The 14,796-nt window shown below is 41.5% G+C and overlaps 1 protein-coding gene and 1 long non-coding RNA gene across 2 annotated transcripts in view; one reads left to right on the top strand and one right to left on the bottom strand.

The window, feature by feature from the left end:
* LOC113068125 (synapsin-2-like) overlaps window positions 1–14,796 on the top strand; it is a 137,037-nt gene that overhangs the window by 78,585 nt on the left and 43,656 nt on the right. The gene's annotated exons all lie outside the window — the stretch shown is intronic.
* Window positions 9,654–10,560, bottom strand: LOC113068128 (uncharacterized). The gene is made up of 3 exons (XR_003279483.1): window positions 10,522–10,560; window positions 10,314–10,432; window positions 9,654–10,028 (listed from the first exon to the last, which is right to left on the bottom strand). It is a non-coding gene; the product is annotated as an uncharacterized LOC113068128 (long non-coding RNA).

Here is a 14,796-nt window from a genome sequence, read left to right as displayed (position 1 = left end):
GAAATAAGTCACTGGAACATGCGCGATCACAAAACGAACATGATAAAAGCGGCAGTTTGTTTGCATGCATTGCTACATATTCAAATTCAAAAGCATCAGTGTTTTTTTTTTTTTACTGTAAAATAAGTGATACATTCATCATATTGATTTAATTTATCAAGCCTCAAAATTAAATCACACATAAATGCACTTTCTATTTTATTTATTTTTAACACTTATGAAAATAGCCTGCTTATTCAGTCGAGTCTGTTTCTGTTTATTTGTAGTCACAGTGGCCTATACGTCACATTAAGAATGAATGAAAATATCTTTATTTTTATAAAGGCTCCCGAACAAAAACATTGTTATATTTTTATGATAGGCTACGTGGAGCTAAACTCTCGAGATGAGGCTGGTGACAGATAATATAAGTTACTAAATAAATACATGATTGTGATAGAGAATAAGAAGCTGACGTCTGATTTCTTCAAGTGGTCATATTTACCATGTTTAATGTTAATGCCCAGCGTGCATAGTCTTTTACATCGCTTATAAATATTTCTGCCTTGTATGGTGATTATAATCCACATTGGATCAGTTTATTTCAAACACTCGCTGCTGACTGACAGTGAGTTTTGAGCTCAACTTATTTAAAAAAGTGTTTAATGCTGGTGTTATAGCTGTTATCTTTCTGAAATGATCCACAGCACAGACTCTCTATTTTAATAAAAGCTCTCGAACAAAAATCATTATTATATTTTGATGATATGCAACGTGGAGCTAAACTCTTGAAACGAGACGACAGATAAAATGTTACTTAATAAATATACAATTGTGATAGAGAAAAAGAAGCTGATGTCTGAATTCTCCAAGTGCATGCATTTACCATGTTTACCATGGTAATGTTAATGTTTAGCTTGCATAGTCTTTTACATCACTTATAAATATTTCTGCCTTGTTTAGTGATTATAATCAACATTGGATCAAGTTATTTCAAACAATTGCTGCTGACTAAGAGTGAGTTTTGAGCTCAGCTGATTTTAAAACGTCTTTAATGCTGGTGTTAAAGCTGTTATCTTTCTGAAATGATCCGCACTGACGCTCTCTAGATGCGGAGAAACTCCACCTTTGTTCATTATCCCTCCTCTAGCCCCAGCTGGCCCTCTTTGGCCCAAGGATTTCGTCGGGCCGAAAAAACCTGGCCGTTGGCCCCGAGGAAGCCCAGACGAGGCACGATCAAGCCCCGGAAGTGACAGTGGAAACGTGACTGGCCCTGGCAGGCACTAGCACGCGCGGTTTAATCTCGCCAGTGGAAACACGGCTAATGGCACCGGAGAGCAAGTCTGGTCAGGTGGGACTGAAACAGAGAGCATAAACAGGTTAATAGTGGCCTCCGTGGTCATGATGAGATGATAGTTGGCCTCCGTGGCTGTGACAGGGCGGGCGGTGAGTTCATGGATGGCCTCCGTAGCCATGACAGGAATGAACAAGAGTTCATAGATGGCCTCCATGGCCATGATGTGACGGGCGGGGAGTTCATGGATTACCTCCGTGGCCATGACCGGACAGACAGTGAGTTGGTGGATGGCCTCCATGGCCATGACAGGATAGGACGGGAGTTCTGGAAGTGCGGTTGAGATGTGACAAGGCTCTGGTAGACCCGTGGGGATTTGACTGGGTTCAGGAAGATCAACTGTGACTTGACTTGGCTCATGAAGATCAACTGTGACTTGACTTAACTCTGGGAGGTTAATGGTGACTTGACTTGGCTCATGAAGATCATTGGTGGCTTGACTTGGCTCATGAAGACCAACGGTGACTTGATTTGACTTATGAAGTTTACCTGTGGCTTTACTTGACTTATGGAGATTAATAGTGACTTGGCTTGATTCGCAAAGATCATTGGTGACTTGACCTTGTTCATGAAGATCAACTGTGACTTTACTTGACTCATGGGTGTTAATGGTGAATTGACCTGACTCTGGATGGTCAACAGTGAACTGACTAGACTCTGGGAAATCAACAGGGACCTGATCAATGGTGACCTGACTAGACTCTGGGAAATCAATGGGGACCTGATCAACGGGGACCTGACTTGACTCTGCAAAGTCGACAGGGACCTGACTTGACACTGGAAAGTCGACTGCGGCGGCCATATTGTGCAGCAGCCCTTGGCTGGCGGCCATCTTGTGCAATTAAATTGCCCTCCAGGTAACCATGATTTAATTGACTCATTGAGTCCTTAAACAAAGCTTCGTCATTTAAAAGAACGTGATATACTAGCTCACAGAACTGCTGAACATACTCCTCAATCGATTGATCTCCTTGTCGTAGATTTAACAGCTGGTCAACTGGATCCATTGTTAGGCTGGATTGGTGAAAGGCCGATATGGAAACCAGAACTGATACCTCGGTGACCAGGGGATACTGGGCTGTTGGATCCTGGTGTGGCGAAGTCTTCTGCTACGAAGGAGAGTCAGAGGCGTTCGGATCCAATTGCAGCATTTATTCAACAGAATGGTCAGACAGGCAGAAATCAGGAATGGTGTCTGGTGTGTCAGGAATATCCAGAATCATAAACAGTAACGAGCAGAGGTCGGGGCAGGCAGCAGAGAATCATAGTCACAGTTTACACAATCCAAAGGTCAGACACGGAAACAAAAACACTCTGAAAATGCTCTGAAATGTAAGACTGGGCTAAACAAGACTTGTGTATTGTTTAGCTAATGTCTGTGTGTGAGTGCTGCTTAAATGTGTGTGTAAATGAGGTTCAGGTGTGGCAAGGAGATTAGCTGATGAATGAGGGGCTGGTGTGGCAAGGTGATAGTGATGCAGTGACACATGGGAGATGTAGTTTGGGTGTGGTGCAACAGTATGAGAGGTGCTAGTGTCCAAGTTATGATATGGTGACATCTGGTGGTTGATGGGTGGAATGGTCCTGAGTGGAGTGCCCTCTATTGAAGTTCATGGGCACTCCAGCTAATGATTGTGACAGCATACATATGTTAATTATACATTAATTTTTATTCTTTTTTTTTTTTCAAATTTGTACCAGACCTCAAAAGTAAATCGAGTGGCCCCTGCTTCTATGAACTATGGTATACATTTTAGAAATAAGGAAATTGATTTAAGTGCTTTCCAGGAAATGCATGTGTGATGAGTCAGTTGCCTCCCCCCAATCATCATTGGCACCCCATCCTAAGTCGCCACCCTTCACCAGGCTCCCCACAGGAGTGGGTGTGTGAGAGAGGAGGGGCGCTGGACGAGTCAGGGCTGGTGGCATGTGAAGGGGCACACCTGATGGAAACGGAGCCTCATCACCACCACTGTTTGAAAGCCCAACATACCTCTCCTCAGGATACCAGTCTCTTCCCAGTGCATGCACACTGGTGTCCTTGTGGGTCCTGGAAGGGTGCTTTGAGGGCCTCCAGTGCCACCAGAGACGTGAGTTTGCTCGTTTGCTCCTCCCACCACACTGGTTGGAAAACACCTGATGACATCACACCCTCTCGCTCACAAAAGTTAGTGAAAACCCGGACAGGGACGGAAGAATGATGGAGACATCCTCCCAGCAACAAAAGGGGTAAGTGACTTCTCTCTTATTGTCATTTTACCCTGTCGACTAAATCTGGTTTCTCTGTCCCTGTTCCGCCACGGTGCGAGAGGGAGAACTACCCAGAGAGGAAACCCTCGCTCTGCCCACTCTGACTATTTTTTTTAGCCTGGTTGAGGATGGTAGCACTCCCATTTGGACAGCGCCCTGATGACAGGCATTTCATTTGGGGGGTGGGTGTGACGAGTTAGCTGCCTCCTCCCTGGTTATCATTGGCACCCCATCCTAAATTGCCAATGCTGTTTAAAACCCTAACGCGCCCCTCCTCGAGAGACAGGTCTCTTCCCCGTGCATGCACACTGGTGTCATTGTGGGTCCAGGAATGGTGCGTTGAAAGACTCCAGCTCCACCAGAGACGTGAGTTGCCGGACAAGAACCCCACTCGTTTACACAGCCATCAGGCCAGGAGGTCAGGCCATCTATCCCCATCAAGCACCGTGGCCAGTGAGAGGGATGAAGCCACTAGAAGAAGAACTCCGCAGAGGGGAGTGCGTTCAGTCACCGGAATCTGCCCCTTACCTGGACCCTTCCTCCATGAACACCAGACGACAACACCAGATCCCCTGTTTGTTTTGGACACTCTCCCCCTTTGAACACTTTATTCCCTCTTTTGTTTTATTTTCTGTTAATAAAAGCCTCTCCGAGGCCTGACGCCACACCCACTGTGTCTGTCGTTTGCTCCTCCCACGACACATGGAAAAAGGCACAGGCAACACTGCTGTTTTATTTGCGGTTATTTCATTCATAGTTTACACATATTTAGGTACTTCACACTTGTTACTGTGTTTTAATATTATAGGTTTATGTAAGACAACATGATTTTCTTCTGGCTCACCGGTTCGTGTGCAGTTTTAAGGGGTCATGTGATGTTGGTAAAAAGGACATTATTTTGTGTATTTGGTATAATAAAATGTGTTTATGTGGTTTAAGGTTCAAAAAACACATATTTTCCACATAGACCCCTTACCATATTGTGATGCCTGCTCTTGACAGAGAGCTGGTCTGGTTTTTGAGAGACGCGCAGAGACAGCAACGCAGCTGTTTGATTGGCATATAAGCCTATAACGTTTAAACCATTGCCTTTTAAAAACACACAAATAGTAGACATACATGTATAATGTATTAATTTAGTTGATATTACTCTTACCAAGCTCTGATTTCTGAGAGATCAACAGCAATGTGGTGTTTGATTTGCACTCTTTTCATTCATAAAGTCTATACATTCATTCTCTTCACACACACATTATCACGTGACTTCAGAGGTTTGTGTGCTGATCCCCTGGTGTGGAGGATCAACTGTTATCTAGCAAACACCAGTCTGTGCCAGCCTCAGCCGAATATTGGTGCTGGGTTGACAAGGCTTTTCAAAAGTCACCTCTTGTGACTTTTGCCTGACTCCTACTACCTATCCATGTTTCTCCTGTGCTCCTGCGATCCCTTTGCTCAATCGTTATTTGAAAATTAAAAGACAAAGACTCTTGTACCAGCTAGTAGTTAAGTAGTTTTTTGTTTTTTAAGGAAAAAACAGGCTTCTACTATTTGGATATTATGATCTTTATTTATATGCACATAATTTGTTGTATTGCCTTATCTGTAAGTGAAATACAAGCAGATATTAATTGAAATAGTTTTCTGATCATGTTTTGTATGAAATAATAGATTAGTTTGTTTGTTGTCATTCAGAGGATTCAATCTATCTCAGTCGCGCCTCCTCTATGCAGCGTATAAACACTCATTTTAATATTACACTTCTGTAATGCATTTACATTTACATTTATGAGATACTTTTATCAAATGCCACTTACAGTGTATTCAGGCTATACATATATTATGTATATAGAATTTTTTTTTAGCCGTATGTGTGTTCCCTGGGAATTAAATCCACAATCTTTTTGTGCTGCTTACGAAATGCTCTGCCACTGAGCCACAAAATATAAATTTAAATAACAAATAACACAATTTTACAATATTTATCAGCTTTCTGCATTGTGCAAAAATTTTGCAATATGCTGTCTCTGTGGTTTCTAGTGAAGGAGACATTTCCTGCTGTCTGATGTGGCTGTGGTTGTGTTGAATGAATGTTAAACATTGCTGTTTGTTATAGCAGTTTTTTTTTTTTTTTGTTTGTTTGTTTGTTTGTTTATTTTTATTAAAATGTTCTTTTTTTTTTACTCAAATTTCTTCCGAATAAAAAAGCAAAAAAAAAAAAAAAAAAATACTATTCAATTCAAGTTTCAAGTATATTTGTATAGCACTTTTTACAATGCAAATCATTACAAAGCAACTTTACAGAAAATTTTGTTTCTACATTATTTAGTAGTAGCTTATAAGTGGTGACTGTCAGTTTGTGCGCATATGACAGGATTTTTCAAAAAAATTGATACAAGACAGTCAGCCAGATGATGAACATTATTAACAGCAATTATTATATGATGCAGTCACACTTGTAGCAATAATTGTTAGTTCTGTTTGTTGATTCAGGGTTAGCATCATCTGAGGTCCTCTGAGGGTCAGCATCATCTCTTCTCAGGTGTTCTGGATCCAGACTGGAGCTTGTGTAAATCCTAGTTACCACGGGATGAAGATCCCAGCAGAAACAGAGAAATACATAGAGACATCATTATATACATCATATAATAACTCCCTCTTTGAACTGTTGCCATCTGGTCGACGCTACAGAGCACTGAGCACTAGAACGACCAGACACAGGACCAGTTTCTTCCCCAGGCAATCCATCTTATGAACAGCTGATAATAACGGCGAACACACTACACTTTATATTTATATACACATACACTTTATTTATCTAACACACATACTTAGTATACACTTAAATTTTGCACATAATGCATATGTACATACATAACTGCATTTTGTAATATACCTGCCTACAATTGTCATTTATATATTGTCATTCACTATCTACTTATTTGTATTTTTTATTCTTTTATTATGTGTTTTATGTTCTGTCGCTGTCATTCTGTTGTACTGTGGAGCTTCTGTCACGAAAACAAATTCCTCGTATGTGTAAACATACCTGGCAATAAAGCTCATTCTGATTCTGATTCTGATTAGTATACCTGCTGATCCAACAAAGTATAATTAATTAGTTTAACCCAAGCTAAAGAATAAGAATGTGCATTTGATCAGATTAAACTACACTCAAAAGTTAAGAGATACATTATTTGAATGCTTGGCGAAAGAGATGCGTTTTTAATCTAGATTTAAACAGAGAGAGTGTGTCTGAACCCCGAACATTATCAGGAAGGCTATTCCAGAGCTTGGGAGCCAAATGTGAAATAGCTCTACCTCCTTTAGTGGACTTTGCTATCCTAGGAACTACCAAAAGTCTTGCTTTTGTGACCTTAGGGAGCGTGATGGGTTGTAGTGTGGTAGAAGGCTAGTTAGGTACGCAGGAGCTAAACCTTTTAGGGCCCTATAGGTAAGTAATGATAATTTGTAACTGATACAGAACTTAATAGGTAGCTAGGGCAGAGACTCTAAAATTGGGGTAATATAATCATATTTACTTGACATGGTAAGGACTCTAGCCACTGTATTTTGGACAACCTGTAGCTTGATTATTGAAGATGCAGGACAACCACCTAGAAGTGCATTACAATAGTCCAGTCTAGAGGTCATGAATGCATGAACTAGCTTTTCTGCATCAGAAACAGATAACATGTTTCGGAGCTTGGCAATGTTTCTAAGATGGAAGAATGCAGTTTTTGTAAGATGGGAAATATGATTTTCAAAAGACAAGTTGCTGTCTAATATAACACCCAGAAGTTTCATCTGGTCTCGTTGAGATATATAGCTGAGTATCATCAGCATAACAGTGGAAACTAATCCTGTATTTTCTAATAATATTACCAAGGGGAAACATGTATATTGAAAATAGAAGGGGACCTAGGACGGATCCTTGTGGCATTCCATAATTTACTGTTGATAAATGAGATGACTCCCCATTTAAATAAACAAAATGGTAGCGATCGGACAGGTAGGATCTAAACCATTTTAGAGCCTGCCCTTGAATGCCTGTATAGTTTTGTAATCGATCTATGAGTATGTCATGATCTATGGTGTCGAACGCAGCACTCAGATCAAGTAAAACTAGAAATGAGATGCAAGAAGCAGGTCATTTGTAATTTTAACAAGTGCAGTTTCTGTGCTATGGTGGACATGAATCCTGACTGTAACTTTTCATTCAGATCTTTTTTTTTTTTTTTTTTGTATGAAGGAGCTCAATTGAGCAAACACAACATTTTCTAAAATTTGAGACATAAATGGAAGATTTGAAATAGGCCTATAATTTGCCAGTACACTAGGATATAGTTTTGGTTTCTTAATAAGAGGCTTAATAACCACCAGCTTGAATGGTTTTGGGACGTGACCTAAAGATGACGACGAGTTAATGATATTGAGAAGCGGTTCTTCGGCTACAGGTAACAGCTCTTTCAGTAATTTAGTGGGTACAGGATCTAATAAAAATGTTGTTGGTTTAGATACAGTGATAAGTTTATTTAGCTCTTCCTGTCCTATAGTTGTAAAGCACTGCAGTTTATCTTTGGGTGCGATGGATGAAACTGAAGTGTTAGACGGTGTACAATCTTCATTTGTTATTGTATTTCTAATGTTATCTCTTTTATCAGTGAAGAAATTCATAAAGTCATTACTATTAAACGTTACTGGAATATTTGAATCAGGTGGCATCTGGTTATTTGTTAATTTAGCCACTGTGCTAAAATAAAAACCTTGGATTGTTTTGATTATTTTCTATGAGTGTGTGGATTTATTCTGCCCTAGCAGTTTTTAGAGCCTGTCTATAGCTGGACATACTGTTTTTCCATACAATTCTAAAAATTTCCAAGTTATTTTTTCTCCATTTGCATTCAAGACTACGAGTCTCTTTCTTGAGAGAGTGAGTATTACTGTTATACCATGGCAAAGTACATTTTTCTCTAACCGTTTTCAATTTGATGTGGGCAACAGCAAAATAGTGCCCATGTTGTCAGTAATTTCGTCTAATTCATGTGTAATTTTGGGTACAAATAGCAGTTGAGATAGATCAGGCAGGTTATTTGCGAATCTTTCTTTGGTGGCTGGAACAATAGATCTGCCCAGACGGTAACGCTGAGACATATAGTTAGTATCAGTGATACGCAGCATGCACGATATAAGGAAATGGTCTGTAATATCATCACTTTGAGGTACAGTATCTATAGCAGTAAGATCGATTCCAAAGTCCTAATCGAAGTCCTAATGCATCATTTGCAATATCAACGTGAATATTAAAATCTCCCATGATTAGCGCCTTATCAACTGTAACTAGAAGGTCTGAGAGGAAATCTGCCAATTCTTTTAGGAATTCTGTATACGGCCCTGGTGGTCTATACATAGTAGCCAGAGCAAGAGATACATTAGATTTCTTTTGCATGTCTGACAGAGTAACATTAAGCAGAAGTATTTCGAATTAGTTAAACCTGTATCCTGTTTTCTGGGTAACATTGAGAATATCACTATATATTGATGCAACACCTCCGCCACGCCCAGTCTGACGGGGCTCATGCTTATAACAGTATAACAGTTAACAGTTTGGTGGAGTCGACTCATTTAGACCAATGTAATCTTTTGGTTTTAGCATCAAAACTATTATCTGTGATCATTTCATTTACAATAACTGCTTTGGGTGTGGGTAATCTAATATTTATCAGCCCAAACTTTAAAAAATTGTTTTCATTCATTTACTTTACATTTTTCTGGTTTAATCACAATAAGATTTTTTTTTTAGATCCCACATTAAATTTATATTTTGACCCCTAGGGCGCTCCCAGAAAAGATTCCAATTTTTAACAAATATCAGTTTCTGTTCTTTACACCATGACAACAACCATTCATTTAAAGCAACAAGTCTACTGAATGTTTCGTGTCCTCGTCGATATATGGGCAGTGGTCCTGACACGATGATCGTCGCCACTAGATGAATGCTTTTGCCACTAAGAACATCCATATTTATATATACATGCTTACATTTCCCATTAAATAGGCTACACAAAGACACTTTTACATGCAAAATAGTTTAATGGTTGATTGCATCCATGAAAACAGTGTTTTGTATGTATTTCCTGACTGCATTGCAAAGCTTCATTAAATTGTTTAAATTTATTTCAAAATGCTAAGCATTCTGGAGAATAAAAGGGCAAACACACACACTGCAAATGGCTGGTGCACTTGTTCTTCAGGGCATAATTTTTAGGAGCATTTGTAGTTAATTAAGAATTATTCGCCATTTACAGACATCGGCACCAGCACTCTCTGGCAGGCAAATAGACTGAAGAGCCTCGTCATCATCAAAAGTGAATAAATCTTTGGCTCTTATCAGACATTTTTTCTGAACCATCTCGGTCAAACAGGACGCTCCAGTACAGGGAGAGATCTGTAGAGATCACAGTTTGAGAGATGACTGAATTGATATTTATACTTATAACACAACGACAACTGTTTTAACACTTGGAAAAATACAATAAATGCGTGATAACAGAGCTAATACAAAGGGCTGCAAGTAGAAATGACAGCCAAATATGCAAATGCCACAACCATTAGTACATGTTTGACAACATTCAAAATGGCAGTAAATTTTGTTGGGCAAAAATGAAGCTACTGGATTTCATCAGCACTGAACTATTGTGAATTATTGTAAAAGTATGATTTGGATTATTACCTCACAGACACAGCCGTCATGATACATGCGGAGGTACATCTTTTGAGTTTGGGAGAGTTCTTTCCAAGGCTTCACAAGGTCACATAAATTAAGAACGAGGTTGCCGTCCTGGACACGTCCTTAGGTGGGAAAAAAAACATTATATTTTTCCTTCTCAATTAAAGGGTTCGTTCACCCAAAAAGGAAAATTCTCCTTTGTTTTACTCACCCTTGAGGCATCCTAGGTGTATATGACTTGCTTCTTTCAGACGAATCCAACCTGAGTTATTTTTAAAACTGCCTCCCTTAAATGGGAGTTGTTGGCCAAGGCCCGCCCCTTTCTCTGCATTCAGGGGTGATAGAGTAATGCAGGGTGGTAGCTGAGGTAGGATCAGTCTGGCAGGGTTAGGCCATCTTTCGCTCTGCGAAGTGAGAGTTTGTCAGACCCTGCCGAACAGAGATGTTTTTGGGCCTCTAGAGCTGGCTCCACTCACCCCGTTGAGCTAATCGCTCGACCGATGGGTTGAAGTGGGTTGGCTTGCAATTTAGCCCCCCCGCTCCCCTAGGCTGGGCGCAGGACAAATCCCTGTCACCCTTGGACCCTTTGGAGTTTTGAGTAGTCCATTCTCAGCGCTGTATGTATCTACCTCTCACCACGATGGCTCCGGTTGAGCAGGGAGTTCTAAACTACATTTCATTCCGGTTTTTGAACTCCGCTCCCTTTGAAGCCAGAGCATTGCCATGGGCTGACGCCTATGCATTTAGTAGGTAGGCCCCTAATGGGGCCTCCACTAGGCAGAATGGCGTATGTTGTACTCCCCTGCTATAAGGGTATTGCTATTTGCTGAGTACACTGCCTCTGGCAATGTGATTAGGTACCAGGATGCTGTAGCAACAGATTTCTGCCGCGAAGGCTGCACAGTTGGGTAGTAGGCCCCAGCAGGCCTCCTTGACGGAAAAGCCCCCAATAGGGCTCCTAGGCCAGCTCACCTTCGGTGGTTGGCCCTGGTAGTTCGGGCAGAAGGCTCACTGCTGATTAGTAGGCCTTAACAGGCCTCCTCTGAGGTGGGTCGCAACATTGTGGAACATACACTTGGACAAAACTATAGGAAAAGTTTTTAATAGTATGGTTCCAGCAGTGTTCGTTAAAGTAGCAGAATAGACTCGCTATCAGCTAGCAGGCTCGACCAGGCCTCCCTGTTAGGCGAGTCCCCAGCAGCAGTTACATCCAGCTGATTAGACTGTTTCAGGTAGTAGGCCTCTTCAGGCCTCCCTGAAGGTGGGCTCCCACATTTTGTGGTGGTCAGGTAGTAGGCTTTACTAGGCCTCCCTGAGGGTTTAATCCCACATACTGTGGTTACTAGGTGGCAGGCCCCACAGGCCTCCCTGGAGTTGAATTCCCGCTTCTTTGAACTGTCAGGTAGTAGGCCTCATAAGGCCTCCCTGAAGGCAAAGCCCCAAAGACAGTCAACTGGACTGCCAGTCTGGCTCACTATCAGCTATGGTTTTCAGGCAGTAGGCCTCTCCAGGCCTCCCTGAAAGTAAGCTTTCCTGCACTGTGTTTATCAGGTAGTAGGCTTTACTAGACCTCCCTGAAGTTGAGCTCCCACAAACTGTGGTTGTCAGGTAGTAGGCCTCACCAGGCCTCCCTGGAGTTGAGTTCCAAATGACTTTCAGTTTCCACTTAAGGTGGTTATCTGGTAACAGGTAGTAGGCCTCTCTAGGCCTCTCTGTAGGTGAACTCCCACATATTGTGGTTATCAGATAGTAGGCTTCACCAGGCCTCTCTGAAGGTGAGCTCCCACATACTGTGAGCTCCCACATACTGTGGTTGTCAGGTAGTAGGCCTCTCCAGGTCTCCCTGGGAGTAGTTTCACGGTGATGCTGGGTTTCGTAAGCTAGTGACCACTTACTTTCAGTTTAGCAGTCCTTATCAGGCAGCTACCGGAGGTGAGTTTGCGCCCTGGCTCAGCTCAAGTTTTTATTCTCTGCTACGGGTTCCCTCCTGGAACCTTTTTATCCTGCTACAGCCTGGTTGCCTACCAGGTAGACCTTATGCTCCCCTCACTGAGGGTCAATGTGAGTATGTGGTCTCCTGAGTCTGGTCAGTCGGTCGTAGGCCTCTCATGAGGCCTCCCAGTTAGATCAGTCCTTAGGCCCTCACAGGCCTCCTCAGTGTTTTTTGAAACAGAAACATTGGGTAGATCCGTGGATCGAGTAGAGAAACTCCCCTCGCTGGCAAGGGTTGTAAAGCACTATGCTGAGTCATACTCTCCAGGATATCCCGTCTCTAAAATCCGGGCCGAGTGGTTCACTGCCTGCTCCGCAGTTCCTCGGGCTGGATGCCTTCCTAAAGGCAAGTGTCCAGAGGCTCTGTCTTCGGACAGACAGGAAGTGGCCAGTCTGTAGTGTCTTATGTAGTGACACCAGGTCAGGCCTGCCTCGTGGTATTTCAGGTGGCACATTCCCCTGAATAGTGACTGGCTGGGGTTCCCTCGGGTTCCCTAGCCACATTCCCTAGAAGGGACCCCTTCTAAGAAGTTGAAGTTGTGGTCCTAGGCCCTTGAGCAGGCCCAGGTAGACCTTTCACTAAACTATGTTTATGGAGGTTTTCTGTGGTATCATATAGCTTTGGCTATGACCGTAGGGAGTGCTGTCACTGACAGCCCTGTGTGACCTGAGGGTGAGTGGTTCTAGCGTTCACTGAATTGCTGGTTCTGACAGTTGTCACTGCCATTGGGCATGCACTCCCTTTAGCATGGCGGCGTGGGTATTTCGTTCCCCATAGCGTCGTTGACGTATTGTCAAAGTTCCCTTCGAAAGGGAACGTCTCAGGTTACAAATGTAACCTTGGTTCCCTGAGAACAGGGAACGAGACAATACGTCTCCCAGCCATGCCTCAGGGTCTGCCTGCCAAACAGTCCCTTCAGACGAAAGGATATTGTCATGGTTTCAAGGCGCCCTTTTTATATCCAGGTCACGCGCTCATCATTCAAGCTGATGATTCACGGCTGTCGCCGGTCAGCATGATTGCTGTGAGTTGATATTTGATTTCAGACACCTGTCACACCTGAGGCGTTCCCCCATAGTGTCGTTGATGTATTGTCTCGTTCCCTGTTCTCAGGGAACCAAGATTACATTTGTAACCTGAGACGTTTTCAATTTATTATACTTTAAATTATCATTTATTTCTGTGATGCAAAGCTGAATTTTCAGCATCATTACTCCATTCTTCAGTATCACATGTGAAATCATTCTAATATGATGATTTATTATGAGTGTTGGAAACAGTTCTGCTGTAATGTGTGTGTGTGTGTGTGTGTGTGTATATATATATATATATATATATATATATATATATATATATATATATATATATATATATATATATATATGCTAAATCATTAACACAATGACAGGGTGAAATGGGCTGTGATCCATATTGATACTTGAAAGATTGTTGTTAACCAAACAACACTGTAGCCCATTGAAAAACACTGAGACATTTGTCAAAATATCTTCCTTTGTGTTGCACATGGAAAAAGTCATACAGGTATGAAATGACATGGGTGAATAAATGATGACAGAATTTTCATTTGGGTTTGAACTGTCCCTTTAAATAATTTGACACTCCACAAGAAAAGATCTTTTGTTACTGAAAGAATTAAATTAAAATAGAACAGATTGCATTAAATAATGTCATATATTGTCATATACTATAATTTGGAAAAAATTAAGGTTCCATCATTTTACTTTCCATAAACCCAATGTGTAGTACTTAATTCACTGAACTAATGTAAATGAACTGAAATGCAAGATCTTGTAACATCCTAAAGCAGCATAAAAATATACAGATTTGAACACAGCACCTGTTCGTGTTTGATTAGCTATGCATGTGTTTGACGTACCTATATCAGATGCGCAGAAATGCTGTTGAGGGTGTCTCGGTAAACATGTGCAGCCCTCGGTCACCTGTTCGTTCAGTGTCACAGACAAGAAGAACAGCAGCGCTAGAGTCACAGTAGCAGACATACTCTCACTCTCACAGTGCAAGACTAAACTATATACTCAGGCTCTGAAGCAGACACGGCTTGCTCTCTAGATATCTCTAAATCATAGTGGACATCTTATATAGCTCTTATGACTACCACTCATCTAAGCTCAGAAACCTCAACTCATGCACAGTCATCAGCACTCAAGTGTGTTAATGAAGAGTCCAGTTCCACATAACATTCAAAAGATTGAGCAATAACAGAATAAAGCAAAAAAAAAAAAAAAACACTTAAGTAGACCATCATCTGGAATCACATTTTCCTTGAGTAAGTAGGAGTTCATAGTACTGTGGAAACACACTGTGACTTTGAAAGCGTTATCCTCTGTCCAAAAAGAGCTTCTGTTGAAAATGAGTTGCAAAATAATGCTGTCAGACTCCCAGTGTAACACAGCTTTGGGCTGATGGATCAATCAGTCATAATGAAACATACATGACTGTACATCCCATCAC

This window comes from Carassius auratus, linkage group LG36F (assembly GCF_003368295.1).
Source record: "Carassius auratus strain Wakin linkage group LG36F, ASM336829v1, whole genome shotgun sequence".
NCBI lineage: Eukaryota > Metazoa > Chordata > Actinopteri > Cypriniformes > Cyprinidae > Carassius > Carassius auratus.
The sequence above is the reverse complement of the archived record's forward strand: the minus strand, read 5'-3'. Positions and strand labels throughout refer to the sequence as shown.